Consider the following 21,923-nt stretch of genomic DNA (forward strand, 5'->3'; position numbering starts at 1 on the left):
CACATACACAAAGCTGACATTTGGAAACACCAGTAGCTGACTAGTGGACATGCCTGTATGAGCAGTCAGTACTACAAGTACCAAGTACTGTATTTAGTTTACATATTGCCTATGAAGATGTTTTATACAGTGATGCTCACATGTAAATATTTGTGTTATGGACGTGACAACACTGGCTATTACGGAAACATTGTAGCTACCCTTAGCAGCAAACCTCCTCTGAGGAGTACGTCACATCCTGTTAGTTGATTACAGATGATGCATGTGTCTACAGGTCTGTTTCCTTCTCTGGGTATATACTCACATATCCACCAGGACCATGAGATCTGTTGGGTGCAGACACCCACTCCCCAAACAGAGTCATGTATCAATAGGCTCTGATGCCACTATCAACATGATCAGGATAAAATCAGATAGTGTGAGCCATCACCTATGATGTGGCTATTACACATGGGCAGCTGTCTCCTACATCTTACACTCCTACTGCAGATGTTACACTGAAGTTAAAGATGATGTGCAACCTGTTTCATTACTAGTGCTCTGCACTACCTTACATACAGTATGTGCAGGTGGCTGTTAGGTTGGGCTACACAAACCTGGTAGTTCAACCAGTGTGTCTGTACTCTCAATATCCACTCTGTCTAGGTGTACACATAACTATTTGGCCCAGCCCTGTAACAAGGGTCACTAGAGATTTGCATAACATGTACACATGCACAGCTGTTATTGCTTGCAAACAATAGTAGAGAGGTGGATATTACATGTGTTATGTGTATGGATAGTTATCTGGCTCTTCCAATTATCTTTGCTATCATGCTGCTAACCTGTCAGATGAATAGTAATGCTATGTATCCTGTCATTGAGTATTGTAATTGCCAATAGATATAACTACTGTTTGCATAACATAACAGAACTGTTATGTAGAACAGAATACAGATCTGCCTAGAATACTGTACATTGCACAGTTATTGGCACAATATCCCACAATGCACACCGTATTTGCACGGTAAGCCCACCTTTAACATGTTCATCTTACTTATACACCCATACGTATGTCAACTGTTACAATATATCAACATATACTATCTCCTGTTATAGCACATACTTCTTGGAACAATCCTGACATTGACAGTGGCTGGAAGCGAATTGGTGGGTTCAAAGCCCATAGCATCCCTTGTGATGTATGTGGAGTGTGCCGTGTGACCTACAGCAGTACACACATAGAATACTACAGACATTACTACTGCTCAACAATATATCGCTACAAGATAGCTATTTCCACTATATGCATTGATTACACTGTAATTCTTACAGTACAGATACTACATACACAGACATACTACATGTTATACATACCATCTTAGTAATCGGAGTTGTTATTAACTAGTGTACTACTCATTTTCGGTTCATCTTTCAGTGTTTTGTACTGTACTATAGGTAGATACAGATGGTTTGAATGTGTGACAAGGCAACCTTTTATAGTTACAGATCAGTAACATGTGCTATCCCGATGGCCAACTGGTGTTCCTAAGTAGCTAATTACATGCACATCAGCTGCGCTGCTACTGCCTTAGCCAATACCATGGCTACAGTGGAGTATAATTGAGTACTCCACTTGGATGTTGTCCCTTTGCCTTACTTGTGAGGAAGACAGTGTGGAGGTTTTGTTTGGAATCTATTGCAACAGCTGTAGTAAGACGAACAGTAATATATTGTGTGTAATGCCTAGAGGAGTTGGTGTAAATGTGAGTACTGCTGTTATATTTCTGAACATTGCTACTTGTGCAGGGTTTGTCTGTACCTAATACTTCTGCATATGTGTCAGTCTGGCCAGATTCTTTGACCAGCACAAGGCTGCATAGCTATGCATATAATGTTAGGGGGTTTACAGTGTGCTTACCAGACATATTTAGTTTGGTGCTACTGTGTATCATACTGTGCTAATAATCAGTATTCTGTAAAACTTCCTGGTGTACGAAAGTTTCAACAATCTGAAACGGGATTAGTTCATACAAACCCTGTTACATCAGCAGCTGCTCAATTGTATTATGGCAACTATTTCACATAGGGCCATGTTAGTGTGTCTGTGTCCAAGTATGTTAAGGTTTCAGCAGATTTTGTACAGCAGTTGGATAATTGATTATGATATGCCAGTATGTATTGATGTAATTATTTCAGTTGTGGGGTAGATGTTGGTGGGTGTACATAGCACATGCAGGTGTGTAGGAACCCCTTTTATACAATGTCTATATGTGTGTGGGTGTTCTTTCCCTATGTGAACACCTATCCCTTAGTGGACTAATACTATGGTAAATGAAGGCTGATTCATTAAGGCACTATTAAATGCTTCCTGTATAGCATGCAGGTACTGTTAGTCCTTGAATTCTTTTGGCAATACATCGGAATGTAATAAAGATTTGCTGTCTGTGTAATTCTGTCATGGATATTTGCAGTCAATACAGTTGTGTTGGTGACTGTGTCCATAGAACATATTTGTACTAGTGTATTGGCATATACTCTTCATATGTTATGTTCATATTGTTTGGGCGTGGTGGAATGTGTGATTGCTATGGTCCATGTTATACTCAGATATGACCATTTCGGATGCTGTCTACAGACATGTATGTATGTGTGTGTGTGTGTGTGTATATATATATAAATATATATATATATATATATATATATATATATTTATATATATATATATATATATATATATATATATATATATATATATATATATATATATATATATATATATATATATATATATATATATATATATCTGTGCAGACATCACTGACACACGCACATATATATATATATATATATATATATATATATATATATATATATATATATATATATTTATAATAGACTGGGAGCATTACTCTAGCTCCAACACCCTAGCCCAAAGGTTCCTAGAATTTATAAACTCAAATGCTATGGAACAACTTGTTACCATTCCCACAAGAGGGGAAAACATACTGGACCTGATCATCACCAACATGGGGACACTATGCTCCAGACCAGAAGTGTATCCCTCACTGGTAAGATCAGACCATAAACTAATCTCTCTGGATATTCACATCCCGACCTCACCCCCTGCCCAGAAAACCACAGTGAAAAACTTCTCTAAAGCAAATTTCACACACCTCAAAACCGAGGCGAAATCCTTTAAAGTCCCCGGGCCTGTGGAAATTCCGGCCCAGACCGCAGAATCCTTTATAAACGCATTCTATGAACACCTTCAGGAATGCATGGATCATGCAATCCCAAATAAAACAAAGACCCAATCCTCCAAAGGCAGATGTCCTGTCTGGTGGACACCAGCCATAAACAAACTATACAATAGAAGGAGGAAGCTACTACATGATAGAGCAAAATCCCAAAAAGGGAAGGCATCTCTGATCAATATTAGCAAAAAACTACGGGCACTCATAAAATCGTCTAAGGCCAGCTTAGAGAGAAAAATTGCACAGGACACTAAGGATAATCACAAGGCTTTCTTTAGTTATGTTAGGTGGGAATTCCCAGATATGCTCAGAATTAGTCCAAAATGACAAAAAATACACCGAGCCCACAGACATTGCCAACATCCTACCTGACAGGTTCAGTGCAAACTTCTCCCCCCCTTCCCACCAAAAGGGCAAATATCTATCCCAACAGAGTGCTGCCCCCCTGACATCTCAGATGCTCAGGTAAGAGCCACCCTCTCCAAAGCAAAAAACACAGCATCAATGGGACCAGATGGTGTCCCGGGCTGCGTCCTACATGAACTCCAAGAAGAGCTAAACCCAAACATAAAACTACTGTTCAATCTTAGCCTTACTACAGGATATGTACCCAAAGAGTGGCGTACAGCAACAGTGGTCCCTCTCCACAAAGGTGGTGCCTCAACGGATCCTGGAAACTATTGCCCCATAAGCCTGACTAGCTTGGTCTGCAAAGCTATGGAAAGGATCATCATGGACCTCATAAATAAAGATATTGGGGACATACAGATACTGGATCCTACCCAGTTTGGCTTTGTTAAGGGCAGATCCTGTCTCTTAAACCTGGTCAATTTCTTTGAAACAGTCACAAAGGCCATTGACGAGGGGAAGGTGGTCCACACAGCCTACCTGGACTTCGCAAAAGCCTTCGATACAATACCCCACTCGGGCATTATAGATAAGCTCACCAGCTTAAATATAAACCCCTATGTCACTAGATGGGTTGCAAACTGGCTCAAGGACAGAACCCACATGGTTAGAATTTCTGGAGCCATGTCAGACTCCAAACCAGTTACAAGTGGCGTCCCACAAGGCTCAGTCCTGGGACCTCTCTTGTTCGGTATATATTTCTCAGCGGTACAAGCCAACACGGAAGGACTGTGGCTGACCAAGTTCGCAGATGACTGCAAACTGGGCGCCATAATCAACTCTCCAGCTGACACAAGCATCCTCCAAAAGGGCCTCATAGAAACAGACAACTGGTGCCAGAGCCATGGCCTCAAGCTAAACGCCAAAAAGTGTATAGTCATCCCCTTTCACAAAAACAAAGTGCCCACAAATTACCACATAGGTGGTAATCCATTAAGTACAGAAGAAGTCATTAGGGGACCTGGGGACCCAAGTTGATAGCAATCTCTCATTTGACAACCATGTGGCCAAAGTGGTTAGAAAAACATTTTACATAGCCCACCTAATCATGAAGGGATTCACATCTAGATCAGGGGAAGTCATCGTGCCTCTTTATTCATCCCTCATCAGGCCCATAATTGAGTACAATGCCCCTTTTGGGATGTACCTTACCAGACACCTGCAGCAACTGGAAAGACCCCAAAAGTACCTCACCAAGAGGCTCAAAGGGCTCAAACAGATGCCATATGCTGCCCTGTTAAAGAAACTCCAGCTCTACTCAGTGGCATACCGCCTGCTCAGAGGTGATCTGTGCCTGACGTATAAAGCCATGTCCAACCCGGAATTAATGGACATGCTGCACCTCAGAAAATCCAAATCCCATCGAGCTATGCGCAGAGACTTGAACCTCAGCACTGAAATAAATAAGACATGCTGGAGGGACAGATTCATAACCCAGAGGCTCCCTTCACTCTGGAATAAAATCCCAGTCCAGGTTAGGCAGAGTCCCACATTGACTCTCTTCAAGAGGAATCTTGATGAGTGGATGGGAGATCATAGGTTTACCCCGGCTATCACTTCTGTGTCACTGTTAGACAGAGGCACAGTATACTAACCTCAAAAAAAGGCATAGCAAAATTAATTTAAAATGTGTGGCAAAAGCCAAACACTCTCTGGCTAGGCTTATAAATGCCCTAGGGCAGATAGCCTAGTATGAACCTATGAACCTATGAACCTATATATATATATATATATATATATATATATATATATATATATATATATATATATATATATATATATATATATATATATATATATAGATAGATATAGATATATAGATATTTTGTATTAGTTTGTAACAGTAATACATCTGTAGACTGGAATGTGTTGGTTCACAAACTACAGTACTTTACAATGTACTGTACATATGTACACAAGGCCACTGTCCCATTTGTGATCATTACAGTGAAATGCATATGGTATAAGTTGTAGTCTCAGGACCATGATGCGTGTGTACACCTTAGATGGCTTAGTGGTACATTGCATGACTATAGTGTGTATGGTCCAGGGTTCGACACCTGCAATACTTTACGAAGGTTTTTTTACTGCAGAGTAAGGCTCATTTAAGCAGTTGTAAGCATGTTTAAAAGTGTTTGTGTGACATTATAGCAGTGGTTAACCACAGTTAAACAAACGTTGTAACATATAACCTGTGCGCACAAACACGGCCACATCTGCTAACTACTCCGGATATATACCTGTTAGTGACGTAACATCTCACTATGTGCTGACGTGACATTACATTCTCTTTTAACTGTACTCTCCTGCACACATGGGTTTATACGAGTGATTCAAATGTTGTCATACAGATGATTACTACCTATATATGCAAGCTGTGGTTAAGGTATACTTTTGCACATGATAAACATCCCTACCTTTAATGGGATTGTAACCTTGAATGCACAGATACTATGCAGATGCTGTAACCATTACACTGTTGACATTAATGTTGCTTCCGCCTAGTTCCTATTTAGATGATTTCTATGTGTAAGCTAGGCGAAGCAAAGGGCTGGAGCCCTTAAACTCACTGAGCTTCACGTACTCTTGACATAACAACATATAACAAATGTACTGTGAGACAATACATTGCATTCCTAACTACATTAGGCGTAGCCCTTCAATGACACACTTCTAGGGAAACCTTGTTGTGTAAATGGGTAACAGACTATACACCCCTGGGATCATGTGTCCCAGAACCATACAGCCAGGGGGTGGGGGCGCCTGTCCAGTTTGATACTGCAAGACCTGTTGGGGGAATTGAATGGTGTTGAACTGCCACATTAACATGCCCTCTTTAGATCACTAATGCCGCTATCACCCTCCACAACCCCAGTCTTCAACAGCTTCCAGCAACTCTGCCTGGAATTGCTTCATTGGCTATGCTTGACAGAGGCTCAGTTACTTCATTAATGGTGCAGGGAAGGCCAACACACTGTTGATATGCTTCTAATTGCCCTTGGGCATATAGATAGTAGGCTATCTGTGAACCTCTAACATGCAGGCCATCACAGCCATAATATGTGAATAAACAGACCTTCAGATCAAAATATACAGTGTGAACTCACCATGTAGTCAGGAAACAGTTGAGTACAGCAAGAACATACAGAACACTGATACTTTGTCACTCCAAATGCCTATCTTGGAAGCTAGAAGACTTGTATAAGTTTAAGGATTTCTATTGCTTACCACTAGGTTACCTACAGGGGTGATGAAAAACAAGCACAGATGGGGAACATGCATGCAATGATACCATACCGGCCTATATGTTAGCCTTACACTTTGGAATACTGGCCAAGGCTATTGGTGCCCCCATGGTGCCTTATTTAAGAGAGTCCCGAAGGTGAATACCAGCTCCATAAACAGCACAATAGCAGATTCAATGAGGTTTATGCTATTCAACACCAGGGGTTGTGATCACAACATGCATGCACTCACAGCACTCCTCAGGATGGACAACATCAACATCTGTGTATTAACTGCAATCTGTCTTAAGGCTCCTGAGAGCACACCAGCACTACCAGACTACAACCCATACCACACATTTCATCCACGGAACATGGACTGACAGACTTGGAGGGGCTGTATCCATATTCATCAGGGATACCTACACCTCCAGGTTAGTGGGGCAGCATGATACCTCTGTGATCATCCATGTGCAGCTAACATCAGCCACAACAGCAATGTGAAATGTGGCCTGCTACGGATCTCCCTCCATGACCCAGGACCTCCACTCCACCTACCTGGAGACAGTGGAGAACACGACAGTCCTAAAGCACACCCTGGCATTGGTTGATGTCAACTACCATACCATTAACTGGGAAACGTACTCTGGTACGCACTTCCAGGATCAGCGCTTCCTGGAATGTATCACCTCATATGCCCAGTATGAGGTGGTAACCCCCCTAACGTGGGGTGGTAACTATTAGATGTGATCATCACCAACATGGAAAACAGGTGCACCACAGTGGAGGTTAACCGGTCACTGGTTAGATCTGACCATGAACTATTCACTGTTTCCACACCCTAGCATCTCCCCCACCCAGGGATACCACAGTGTATACCTTTCCTACAACTAAATTTACATTACTAGTAACAGGGGTGGGGGTTTCACAGCCCCCACGCTAAGGGGAAACACTGCTCCAGATACAGACAGATTTACAAATGCAGTCTATAAGCACCTACACAGATGTATGGGTTGTGCCATCGCTGGTAAACCAAGACTCACTCCTCCAAAACAAGGACACCATTCTGGTGGACCTCTGCAATAAACAGGCTATACTACAGATGTAGGACAGTGTTCCAGACACACAGCAAATCCCACGAAGGGCAGACATCCGTGAACACTATTAGTATGATAAGTAGGTCTCTCATGACATCTTCCAAGGCTAACATCAGCAAGAGAATATGCAGGGATTTGAAAGATAACCCCAAAGCCTTCTTTGGCTATGTCAAGGATCTACGTGGTGACATTCAGATTTGCACTGTGCCAGTGAAATATAGCGCAAAATATGCTGACCCTACTGATATTGCCACCATCCTTGCAGATACATTCACTGCATACTTCACCCCCTAAAGAGTCCACAACAGTACTCAAAAGGTACAGTATCCCAACCATCAGAGACATACAGGTGGAAATGGCCCTCTCTAGCAGCAGAACACAGCATCAATGGAGGCAGATGTTGACCCAGAGTGCATTTTGTAAACTGTACAAGACAACCTGTCCCCCACCTAATTAAGCATTCCTACCTCAGCCACTGCACAGGGTACATGTCCATACATTGGCACGTGGCGACGGTTATTCCACTCCATCACAAAGAAATCACAACTGACCATGGTAACTACCACACTATAAGCCTGACTAGCCTGGTCTGCAATGGTATGGTTCACATCCTCATGGCTCTCATTAACAATGACATTGGTAACCTTCGAACACATGACCCAACCCAGTTCAGATTGGTTGAGTGCAGTTCATGCCTACTGAACCTGTTTGACATCTTACATACAGTCACCAAGACGTTAGATGACAGGGGAGGTGGTTCACACATACTATCTGGACCTCACCAAGGCGTTTGACACCATGCACCACTCAGGTATTATTGATAAACACACCAGCCTGTACATTCACCCATACATCACAGGTTGGGTTGTCAACGGGCTTACACACACAACCCACATGGTACGACTAGCAGTCTCCAGGTCCAACTCTTGAACAGTCATGACTGGTGTCCAACAGGACTCAGTCCTGGGAGCCCTACTGTTTGGCATATATGTCTCAGATGTACAGGCAAACACAGGTGGACTACGGCAGACCATGTTTGGCAATGATTGCAAACTGGGAGCCATGACTGATAGTCCAGCTGACACGGACATCCCTCAGGGGGCCTCACACAGAACATCACAGGGTGCCAATGACATGGCCCCCAGCCAAGTGCCACTAACTGCATGGTCATTCCATTGTGGAAATGGCACCCACATATTAAAACATGAGCGGCAGCCACTTTAATAGAGATGTGGTAATGGGGTATCTGGGGACTAAGGTAGACAGTGGTCTCCCCTGTGACAATCATATCTCCACAGTAGTTAGGACATCCTTCTATGTAGGCCATCTGACTACTAAAGGATTCCCATCTAGACATACATGGGGTTAAAGTGCCCCTTTACTCATCACTCATAAGTCCCATCATAGGGTATAATAATCCATGTGGGATGTACCTCAGAGGACACATCCAACAGCTGGGGGGCTCCACGAATGTACCTTCCCAAGGGGAATACTGGCCTCCAACATATGGCCAATGGGGCCAGACTGAATAAACTCCTGCTTTACTCAGTGGCATCTCATTTACCCAGAGATGATCTCCACTAACCAACACAGCCATGTCAAACTCAGGCTTGATGGATATGCTCCACCTATGGGAATCCATGTCACAGTGAGCCACACACTGTAGTGAGCTGACCTTGCCACAACAATAACCGGAAGATGCTGGAGGGACAGCTTCCTGTCACAGACACTCCCCATACTTTGGAACAATATCCCTAACTACATTTTACAGAGCCCCTCACTAACACTCTGCAAGAGAAACTTTGAAGGGTGTATGGGGAACATCTAGACATACATGGGGTTAAAGTGCCCCTTTACTCATCACTCATAAGTCCCATCATAGGGTATAATAATCCATGTGGGATGTACCTCAGAGGACACATCCAACAGCTGGGATGTGGATCCCGCCATTGGCTCTGCTCCACAGAGGGATGGTTAATGACTCAATGTGGTAGCAAATGCTGACACATTTTGGCTGGCCTTATGAATGGCCTCTGGCAGTTGGCCAAGTACCTACCTATGAATCTATACATACAGTATCTGCATATGTGTATAGCTTATTTACTCTTCAGGTGTTGACTTACCTTGTGCCAATGGCTGTTGTGTGTGCAACATTTGAGGGCTGCCTATGTTGGATGCACACAGTAGACTGCCTATACTTGACAATTTGCAGGTAGTCTTGTGTGTGTGCCATCCATTTTTACTGTGTGTGCAGGTGGAGAAAGGTGTCAGTCCCTAGGTACCTACACTGTCAGTGTGTGTGCTATACGTTCCCTCTTTGCCAAGGCATGGGCATACTGGGCACACCTCCATCTGCCTAATGGGGCTGACTCACGGTGTTCATGGTCTGAGAACCTCTGTGCCTGTGGGGCCCTTGGCAATGTTGGTGGGCTGTGAGGGCCTTCACCATTCTGTCCCTGCTGCAGCTGATTCCACAGGACCATATTATGTAGCATGGCACACACTATGAAGATGTGGGCACACATGCCTGGAGAGAACAACAGGGCTCAACCAGATATCTCCAAGCAACGGAACCGTGATTTCAGCATCCCAAACACACACTCTATGATGATTCTGGTTTGTGCGTGTGCCTCATTATGGCGTTCCTGCATGGGTGTGTGTGTGCATTTCTGATGGAAGTCATAATCCACGGTTCCAGTACATAGCCAGCATCCCCCACCAGGTGGCCATTTGGGATATCCCTTTTGGCAAATAACCGATACACCTGTGAGGCATGCCAGATGTGGGAGTCATGATAGCTTCCAGGGCTGCCAACACACACATCCATGATAATGCCCTGGGCATTGCACACAACCTGGCAGTTGATGGAGGGGTATCCCTTGCGGTTTATGTAGCACCTTCCCTGCTCACCAGGTGGTGACTTGATGTGTATGTGCGTGCAGTTTATTGTACCCAGTACCTCTGAGTATTCTGCCACATGGTGGAAGAGACGCATATTGCTGGCCAACTCCTCCTGCATTTGGGGGAAGTATATGTACTCATTGGCATGTGATAACATGGCATCCAGGAAGTGGTGTAGTATTCTGGATGCTGATGCCTGTGAGATACCCATGATATCCCCAGTTGGTCTTTGAAGGGTACCTGCAGCTAGTATTCTCAGGCTTACACACACCTTCATATCCACTGGGATGGGTTTCCCTCTGTTTGTTCTGGATCTGAGGAGTGGCCAACACAGCTCTACAAGTTGCTGTAGGGTGTCCCTGTCCACCCTCTAATGCTTTACTATCTCCAGATCATGTAGCCCCTGGTAGGTTAGCCTGGGTCTGAACACTCTCCTCCTCCTCTGGTGCCTGCAGTGGTTATGTGCATCCTCCTCCACACCACCTTCAGTCTCCAACACATGCTGGTGGATCAAAGCTATAGCAGCCCCTAACATGTACATAATAAAAGTTCCCCGTCTGTATACACCACTGGTGCAGAGTGTATGGGAATACACAAATGTGTGTGAGGTGCTTTCACACTTTATAGTACTGTGCTATGGATGCTGCTGATGTAAGTGGGTGTGTATGAACTATTCCAGCTGTTCTGTGTCTTAATTATGGGTTTTGCAATGAGTACTGCAAGTGTGGGGCCTTTACTGTGGAGATCTATTTGCCTGCCTTGATTACTCTGTTGCCCTTTAATTCATTTTTAGACCTGGATCCCCTCCCATTATCAGGCATGCATCCACCTGCTATCTTTCTTGTTTTGTACTTTCCCTACCCAGTCATGGTGAAATGTGCCTTGTAGCTGATATACTGCATAGCCCCTTTGTTCTGCTTTGACACGTTGCTGTTTTCTTTGCTGTACAGCCCCTCCCCTTCCCTGTTCTGCAGGTAGCTGCTTGAAGCCTTGTTAGCTGTTGTCAGTGGCCCACTGTAGGCTCCTAGGTGTTAATTAGTCATTTGTACTTCAATTTCACTGCTGCAGCATTTCCTTATTTCTTTCCTATATCCTTCCTATTTCAGCTGCACTGCACGATGCGCATACCCATTTTCTGAGTTTACTCATGTTTTCATCTCCGTTCACATGCATACTCGGTTACCTTGTGTACTCTCAGCTAAGCATAGCTATGGGCAATTCGACACACCCCTGTCCTGCAGCTTTGCCTAACTAGGGGCAGACCGGTTTAGCAATGCTCCAATATGCTTACAGCAATGACAATACACTCCTCTCTTGATGCCATCTTTATCTCAAGGGCTCACCTTGGTGTTAGAACACTATACTGTGATGTGCATCCTTACACCAGCGGGAAATCTGCGATTCACTATTATTCCTCTCATTTGCATAGCATTGCCTACGAATTCCTAGCTACTGCGCATAACACTGTCACTGCCCCTTAGCAACCCTTGCACCATGGGTATGGTGTAGCATGCCTGCCATTGACTATTATGGGGGAATCATGTTATGTGTCTTTTTGCGGTTTTATTCTATATTTTTATATATTCCTTGCTATCCCCTTTGCGCACTGCTGCCCACATCGCAATAGTGTGACTATATATATTAAATGTTAATTTTATATTTTGTACATATTTTTTTTTTTTTTATGCCAATGGCTATATATTTAGTCATTGGCATATATTGACATTATAATACATGTGTTTGGTCGGCTGTCATGGCTCTGATTTTATGTTTGCAAAAATGTAAACCGTTTTCTACGGTTTACATTTCTGCTTGCTTACACTACGCCTGCACCATTTCCTGAATCGTTACATGCCTTCATTTGCATGCTACACTGCTGCACATGGGGTAATTAGCATACAAGACTCAGGAATTGTGCAGGCATAGCGTACACTGGTAGTGCTCGTGGAAACAGCTCGTACCTGAATCACTCGGCGGCCATATTTGGTGTTAGAACGCCGACGCTACGCCTGCACCTGGCAACCTTTGTGCCATGGGTATGGTGTAGCATGCCTACCATTGACTATTATGGGGGAATCATGTTATGTGTCTTTTTGCAGTTTTATTCTATATTTTTATATATTCCTTGCTATCCCCTTTGCACACTGCTGCCCACGTCGCAATAGTGGGACTATATATATTAAATGTTAATTTTATATTTTGTACATATTTTTTTTTTTTATGCCAATGGCTATATATTTAGTCATTGGTATATATTGACATTATAATACATGTGTTTGGTCGGCTGTCATGGCTCCGATTTTATGTTTGCAAAAATGTAAACCATTTTCTACGGTTTATATTTCTGCTTGCTTACACTACGCCTGCACCATTTCCTGAATTGTTACATGCCTTCTTTTGCATGCTACACTGCTGCACATGGGGTAATTACCATACAAGACTCAGGAATTGTGCAGGCGTAGTGTAAGCTGTTAGTGCTCGTGGAAACAGCTCGTACCTGGATCGCTCGGTGGCCATATTTGGTGTTAGAATGCCGACGCTACCCCTGCACCTGGCACAAGCTTCATGAATCTCGGGGTTAGTGTAGTGAAGTGCAGTCTCGGAGTTGATATATTTAAGTAGCAGGGGGTGTGGGGGGCACAGCCCCCTACATGGAGGGGTGCAGGGGGGCTTGCCCCCTGCAAATAGCTGAAGAGTAATCTGCTTCTGTATGTACTTGTGCTGGAATATAGTGAGTGTTGGTAACCTGTGTGTTTTCAAGATTTTGAGCTTTCAGTATTTTGAGTTTTTAATATATTGAACTTTTAGGATTTTGGTCTCAGGATTTTGGCCTTCAGGATTTTGGGCTTTCAGGATTCTGTAGCACTCCCTCTAATTATATATATATATATATATAGAGCACTATAGTGAAGGGAAGCACAAATTCAGTGATGTCTGCTGTTCTGCAGTCTTGTGCAAAAAAAAAAAAAAAAGACAGTTTGTGCGACTGGCTGATTTACAGTCACACATATTGGCTTTTTCAATGTAAGACAAAGTAAACATTTGAACACATGAATGTATTCCCTGGATAGATATAGATATAGATATAGATATAGATATAGATATAGATATAGATATAGATATAGATATAGATACAGATACACACACACACACACACACACATATATATATATATATATATATATATATATATATATATATATATAAATATATATATATAAATACAGCTATAGCTGGATATAGATATGCTATCATATAGCTAGACATAGATATATCAGACTATTTTAGCAGCAACAGATATGCAAACTGGTATTAGTGCATCTGTTTGAGCAAGTACAAAGTTATATATTTTTCCAAGGCACATAGCACAGTTTTTTATTTTTATTTATCTGACATTTGTTTACCAGGATAGTCTACCTGGGTAAGTGGCCATTTTCAGCAGAGGCTAGGGGAGAAAAGCTCCAGTGGCAAGTAACATTTTTACAGAGCATCAGATTAGATACTAACTTGCACATTCTAATTCTATGTACATAGAGAAAGCATTTACAGATTATTTAAGGTAGAACAAATTGAAAGCTCACAAACCTATCCTGACTGTGTAGCAAAACAGATACATTACTTTCAGAGAAATATGAGTTTGGCTTGACTGAATCCATGCACACTAATTATGGCAAGCATAATATACAAATATTTATAGAATAATGATTATTTTGCTATGTTAAACAAATATTATACCATGACCCCCCCCCAAAACGTGCACGCTGATTGGCCAGCGTGCCCGTTGTAAATCGAGTTATACTAATGGAAAAAGGTCCGGTCGCCCGGACTTTTTTCCATTAGTATAACTCGTTTTTTAAAACACTGTCTCACTATGTTAAATGGGTTTAACATAGCGAGACAGCTTTAAAATAAGCAACGGAGATCTCCGTTGCTTATTTTAAAGCTGTCTCGCCATGTTAAACCCATTTAACATAGCGAGACAGTGTTTTAGTTAACGGAGAAAGCAAGATCTCCGTTGCTTTTAGTGTCTCGCTATTTTAAATGAGTTTAACATAGCGAGACAGTTTTAAAATAAGCAACGGAGATGTCCGTTGCTTATTTTTAAACTGTTTCGCTAAGTTTAACTCATTTAACATAGCGAGACTAAAAAGCAATGGAGATCTTGCTTTCTCATTGCTTTGCTCACAGCTCTGATGTACTGCGCAGGCGCGCAGTACATCAGAACTGCCGCGGATGCCAAAACATCTGCGGAAGGGCAGTAAACAGGCATTATACTATGCCATTATTTAAGAAAAGTATTAGTTTCTTTTCTTAAATAATGTCATGGTATAATAGCAATAACCCACTTCTGGGTGTGGGTAATGCTAAATTTACCCACGGTTGGCTTTTTTGGTCCCTCGGGCCCTCGGGACCAAACCACACCAACCGTGGGTAAATTTAGCATTACCCACACCCAGGCGTGGGTTATTGCTATAATATAACAGTTTCCATAATATTTTTTTAGTATATACAATGTGGGAAAAACAAGCTGAAGAAAACAGTTCCTGTAATAAGTGCTAGGGTGAGAAGGAGAAGAGATTTTGAATTTGGCCTGTACATAGTGATAAAGTGTAAGTTAAAGACATTTAAGCACGAGGAATTTACTAGAGGATTTAGCAGTGAGAATTTTACAGGATAGGTAAGAAAGAAGGTACAAAAGGAGATAGGTTTTGAGTTTAAAGGCTATGCATATCTATCCTGATGCAGAGCAAGAGCAGAGCCGCTCATTGTTTAATAAGTTAGTCTTTTAGAGAGATTCTGAAATTCTGAAGGATTGGAAGGAGGTGTCTGTTCTCATGCTTGTAGGGGTAGAATTCCAGGCTTTAGTAGCAAAGTCTACAGAGAGTATCCTGCAGATCTGGCAAAGGATAGTAATAATATTATAGATTTGACAAAGAAAAACATCTGTCAGATATTCAGTATTTGGCTTGTATGGGAAGAAAAGCTCTAAAATATTTATTTATTTATTTTACATTTATTAACCAGAACTGTATTGCTAAATTATTTGCTCAGAGTCACATGGAGCTGGAGGGAGTCAAACCCTGTACCTCTGTTATGGGAAGCAGCTCATTAATAATTTAGAGCTTCAATCCTTTTCATTAACTGTTCACAGGGTAAGCCCACTGGACACAAACACTCCATTTTCAAGGACAACCTGGAAACACCACTTGATTAAGGTGACTTTGTCAGTCACACAATAGGCAAATGGAGGTTGAAGGAATCAAATGCAGGATTACAAGAAGCAGATTATTAACAGCACATAGCCTCTATCCTCTTCACTAACTGCCAGCATAACATTTAAACTTCCACCTTACCCTAACACCATTTTTCTTTTCAGTTTTATCTCTCAATTGATTAGTTAGCATTTGTATTTCCTTCTGTAAACATCACCGCTTATTCTACTGCTATGCTTCTTTTCACTTAAAATGGTATTCTTTAACTAAAAGCTGCTATCTTGATTTCACTTCTACTTTCATCTAGTGTACATCCCTCCAGTTTGCATCTTATTATCTCCTAGTTGGTCTTGGCCTCTATCCATTTTTTTTCTAAATTATGTACTGTCACATTTTACCACATTTCTGACATTTTTTTTTCATTTCTCACAATTGTTCATATCAAATATACCTTTTTCTCATATACAATTCTTCTTAGATTGACTCCCCTTCATCATCTCTTCTCTCTTTCCGAACCTGCACTATGCCTGTTTGTCTTGCTTCTGTTCTGGTGTTTAAATTCTTCTCCATCTCTGCTCTTCCTTCCACTATTAAGGCTTCTATATTTTTAAAGATCTCTTGTACGTCAACTCACTTTTCTACTATAAGGCCTACATTACACATCCCTTTGACAATGAGCATACAGTCTAAATGGTGTTTTTCTTTCTGTTCAGGATTCAGGTATTCTCCTTGATTGTCTGAAGATTTCCCAGATGACCTGCTCAGATTTTTTGTTTTAATCTCTATTTCTGCCAAAAATTGCAGTCTTTATTCCTTCTTGGCAATGCTGTTTTCCCTTAGCCCATGGCTGTCCATGGCTTACATAATATAGATTATGATCAGTCATCTAATCATAACCAGCTTAGTATGTGTTTGAGAAATGGATACCAAGAAATACAACAAAAAGTAAAACTTGAAAGGTGAATATCAGCATCTATGTTGAAAACACATAATAAAGGGTTATGAAGAGTGAGACTTGATCATAATTCTTTGCAGCACATAGAGCTTTATCTGCAATATATACACATTACTGAAAAGAAAAGTGAAGTTTTTCATTGGCATTCAAAGCCTTTACAATCTGATAAAGTACTTAGCACAGTCAAGCAAATATTAGGTAGAAGCAAAATGACTTTCTGTAGAACTAATGTCTTTAAAAGCTGTTAAACATTTCATTCCGCACCATTTTATAAGTATATTAGAGCAAAGCATCTTATAGCTTTTAAAAACTGTTTTACCTTCTCCTGTGATTTTTGGCCAGTTGCAGTGTCTTCTTTTTGCTCCTAGCATAGGGTCCAATACTAGCAGTGCTTAGGTGTGTGCGTGTTTAATAAACGGTTAAGTATCCCCTAAGTACTGTTAAGATTGGTCTCTCTCTCTCTCTCTCTCTGTCTCTCTATGGACATGCTTAAATTTCTCTTTTTACAAATTAAAGACTATAATCATAGCATTCCATTTACTACAGAACTCCCTATTTTTTTCTGTTGAACATAACAGTACATCATAATTTTACATCTTCTTCCTAAGTAGATGACTTTAGGAAATAGCAGACCATATGTTCTTCACATGTATTTATAGAGCATATATTAAGTGCTCCTTTTCCTATAAGGTTCTGCTGAGTAATCAAGAATCAATTCAATTTTATATCCTTCTAGTGGGACATTTCTTCTTTCCCATTTGCCATCATCAGCCAGTCATCCAAGTCCCTTGTGTGGGAATGACACTGCATGAGTCTACATCCTTTTCCTCATGCAGGAATCCATTTGTCCCTGTGCATTGTATCAATGACCATCTTTTCCATGGGGAGATTTGAAGAATTGCTGGTGTTTGTTCCTTGAAAGAAACATTTCAGCTTACTATCTGGAATGATTGCTGGAATATCATTTATGCATGTATTTCCTCTATGGTTTCAACTATTAGATAGTCAGCTTATTTTTTCAGCACCATACCTCATTTTTGAGCAGGTGAATTTGCTCCATGTAAGTAGCTATAACCGTTCCAACATCTGTCAGTCTATTTCTAGTGTATGTAATTACAGTTGTCACGTTTCCATTTTATGCTTGCTGAACAGTTACCGTATTTCTGGATCCATGACTAACAATTATAAACACAAGATATGGATCTCACAGCATATGGTAATAATCACCAATGCAGTGAAATTGTCAATGTATATTATAAATAAATTGTGGCTTTGTAAAGGCAAGCCGTCCTGTAGTTCCAAGTCCCCTTAGTTAACTATGCCAACCTCACAGACAAATAGCAATAAGGGAAAGATAAACCACCATTACGTGGAAAATGTGTTCCTTAACCAGTTATGCTGCTACTAAAAGAAAACTGATACTGCAACTGCAGTTCAAAAATCTCATCTAAAATTACAAACATACAAAACATGCCTTAGCTTAAAATCACTTTAACACAGGCAGTACACATCCAAAAACATATAATATTAAGATAATATTAAGGTGCATTAAGCCAAACGCTGCAAATCATTGTAACATCAGTTTAACTAAAACACAGTTAATCTTTTGCTTTCATAGGTTTCAGCAAACATAAATCCAATGCACTCAAATGCTCCCTGTTTCTCATTTCCCATTTATCTTCAGCTATTTCTTATAGCATTTTCATGACTTCTCCACTGCGTCTTGTAGGAATTCCTCTTTGTTCTGTCTTTGTTTATCCATTATCCTTTATCTTATTTCTTCCTCCATTTTCTTCTTTTTAAGATATACCTCCGAATTCTCAAAAGCTTGCACGGAGCAAGATGGGTGCAGGAACCCACGTAGGCAATATGTGTGCCGTGCAATCCAGGAACAGCCTGCAGGGGCATGCACAAGCACTCCTGCACTAATCTTGCACAAACTAAGCCCTGGTATGCAAATCACCCCATTTACAGGTGAAATCCATGAAAATGAGGTGATTGTGCAATCCAGGAAGCTTGCAACAGTCCATGCAAGACTAGTGCTATCCGCAGAAATGTACTCAGTTAGTAATCGAGTACATTTCTGCAAAATCCAAAATGGAGCTATGACAGCTCCAAATAAAGGCTGCATATCATTGAGGAAGCATGCCAATGGCCATGTATAAGGCAATTGGCATTGCAAACAATACAAAAAAAAAAAAAAAAAATAACTTTTATTTTTTTTTCGCCTATCTCAGCTGTTTAAGCATAGGGCAGCGGTATGCAAACAGGATCTGGCAGAAATAAGAAAATAAACCTAAAATAAGCATTTTAACTAAAATCAGTATTTTGCCATGCAAGTCAATGGCAGGCAGAAGACAACCTGGCCAGTGAGTAGTAGTAGCTAAGGGGGGAGGCTCAGTGTGAGATATGTATCTATGCATTAGCAGGCAATCTTAGGTAAATGAGGGGAAGGATAGTGAATCCCAGTTCTCCCCAACATGTGAGGCAGGTCCCAACAGTGTAGTAAGAGTATGAATAGCTGGGTGAAAGACTAGGAGGTAGATGACATCATGGAGGTGTGTGTCAGGAATACTGTAAGCGGATTGGAGGCCTGTGGCTCGGGTTTGCTCCTAGCTTAGCACAGCTAAGCTAGGGGACATGTCTAAACCTGCCTAGCACCCTTTACAAAGTGTAAGCGGGTGTGTGCTTTACACACACTGGGTTTTACAGGAAGAAAAAAGAAGTTAAAGCAGGGAATAGCAGCAGTGTGCACATTTCAGCACTCTGTTTGCGCTGCGTGCACACTGGCTTAAACAGGTAGGCAATGGGAAGGGAAAACAGCAGTAGGAAGGTATTCAAGTAGAACTAGCATAGCTGGTAGATGAAATGTATCATAATCAGCCAGTTACACAGGCAGCAGACCAGCCCAGCCCAGAACACTACTATAAACTAAGCAAACACCTTCCCCTCTGGTTTTTCCCACACTCTACATCACCGGTGTATACAAGTGGGGATATTTTAACAAACAAACCTACAAAATTAGAAGGGCTGCAGCAGGCAACATAGAATAACATGTGCAAGAGGCTGAGGGTGGTGAGAGTGTGAATGCTGCCGAACAACCCACAGTGAGGAGACAGAGAAGAGTGTACAAATCCAGGGTAACCTACCAGGGGCTACATGAGCTGGAGATAGTGGAGCATTAAAGGGTGGACAAAGACTTTCTACAGCAAATTGTTGAGCTGTGTCGGCCACACCTGACACACCAAACTGAACGAGGGGAACCCATCCCAGTGGATACCAAGGTATGTGTAGGCCTAAGTATAGTAGCCACAGGTACCTCCCAAAGCACAATTGGGGATATCATATGGATCTCACAGGCATCAGCATTCAGAGTATTTCACCAGTTCCTGAATGCCATGTCAGCACATGCCAGTGAACACGTATATTTCCTCAACACTCATGAGGTGTTGACCAGCAATATGCATCTCTTCCTTCAAATAGAATACCCTGGGGTAGTGGGTGATATAGACTGCATGCACATATGCATCAAAGCACCACCCGGTGAGCAGGGTAGGGCCTACATCAACCGCAGGGCCATCCCCTCCAGCAACTGCCAAGTCGTATGTGATGCCCAGGGCTTTATAATGAATGTGTGTTCTGGCTGCCTTGGAAGCTAGGACGATTCCAACATATGGCATCTGACACAGCTGTACCAGAGATTTGCCAATGGGAACACCCCCTATGGTCACCTAGTGGGGGATGCTAGGTACACACTGGAGCCATGGCTGATGACACCCATCAGAAATGCACACACATCTGAACAACAATGTCATAATGAGGCACACACACAGACCAGACATATAATAGAGTGTGTGTTTGGGATGCTCAGGTCACAGTTCCAGTGTCTGGACACATCTGATGGAGCCTTGCAGTATTCACCAGCTACATGTACCCAAATTGTTATGGTATGTGCTATGCTACACAATATGATCCTGCAGAAACAGCTGCAGCAGGAACATCATGGAGCAGGGTCACACAGCCTCCTACCAATGCCAAGGCCTGCAAAGGTATAGAGTGATCCAGAGGATGAACAACCTGAGCCTGCCCCAGTAGGCAAAAGGAGGTGTGCCCAGTATGCCCTGGCCTTGGCAAAGAGGCAACAAATAGCACATGCATTGACACAGTAGGGCCCAGGGAATGACACCTCTCTCTGACTCTCACATACAGTAAAAGAGATGCCAAATATGACACTACCTGTGCTCAACCATGTATAAGGGGTGTACTATGTGCATCTGACATAGGCAGCCCTCCAGCACCATCCACAAGGCTGGCACATGCTCAAGGTAAGTCAATCAACCTGCCAATTGCCAAATGCAGTAGAATGTGTTGTTATCTGTAGCTATGGTATTGATGTGAGCATGCAGGGGAATTGGGTGGCTGAATGTCATGGCAGCAGACAGTAGACACCCATAGTGGCACCATAACATCTGCAACACATACTGGAGTCACCATAGTAGCCAACACTACACAGGAGGAAAAAACCCACTGCAGGAAATGTGCTGAGTGACATGTGTGTCCATATGACCCACACATGCCAGTCAGGATTGTTCACATACCCAACAACACACTCAGCCAACAGGACAGGTGTAGACAAACCCAAACAGAGCCTGTGCCATGGCCCCAGAATGATGGCTATGGTTAACCCCCCCCCCAGGCCTACACAGACAGACCACAGTAGGGCAGGCAGTGGGATGTAAGTTCTGAAGGGTAGGAAGTCAGACAATAATATGTAGGGCAACAATCTGTAGTACACTGGTATGCCTCTAGTCATCATGATAGTTAGCAATACAGAATGAAATGGAGTACCTGACATACCAGTACAGTTGTAGCAAATGAGTTCCTACATT

This window comes from Protopterus annectens, chromosome 7.part0, assembly GCF_019279795.1.
Source record: "Protopterus annectens isolate FY-2018-M chromosome 7.part0, PAN1.0, whole genome shotgun sequence".
Taxonomy (NCBI): domain Eukaryota; kingdom Metazoa; phylum Chordata; order Ceratodontiformes; family Protopteridae; genus Protopterus; species Protopterus annectens.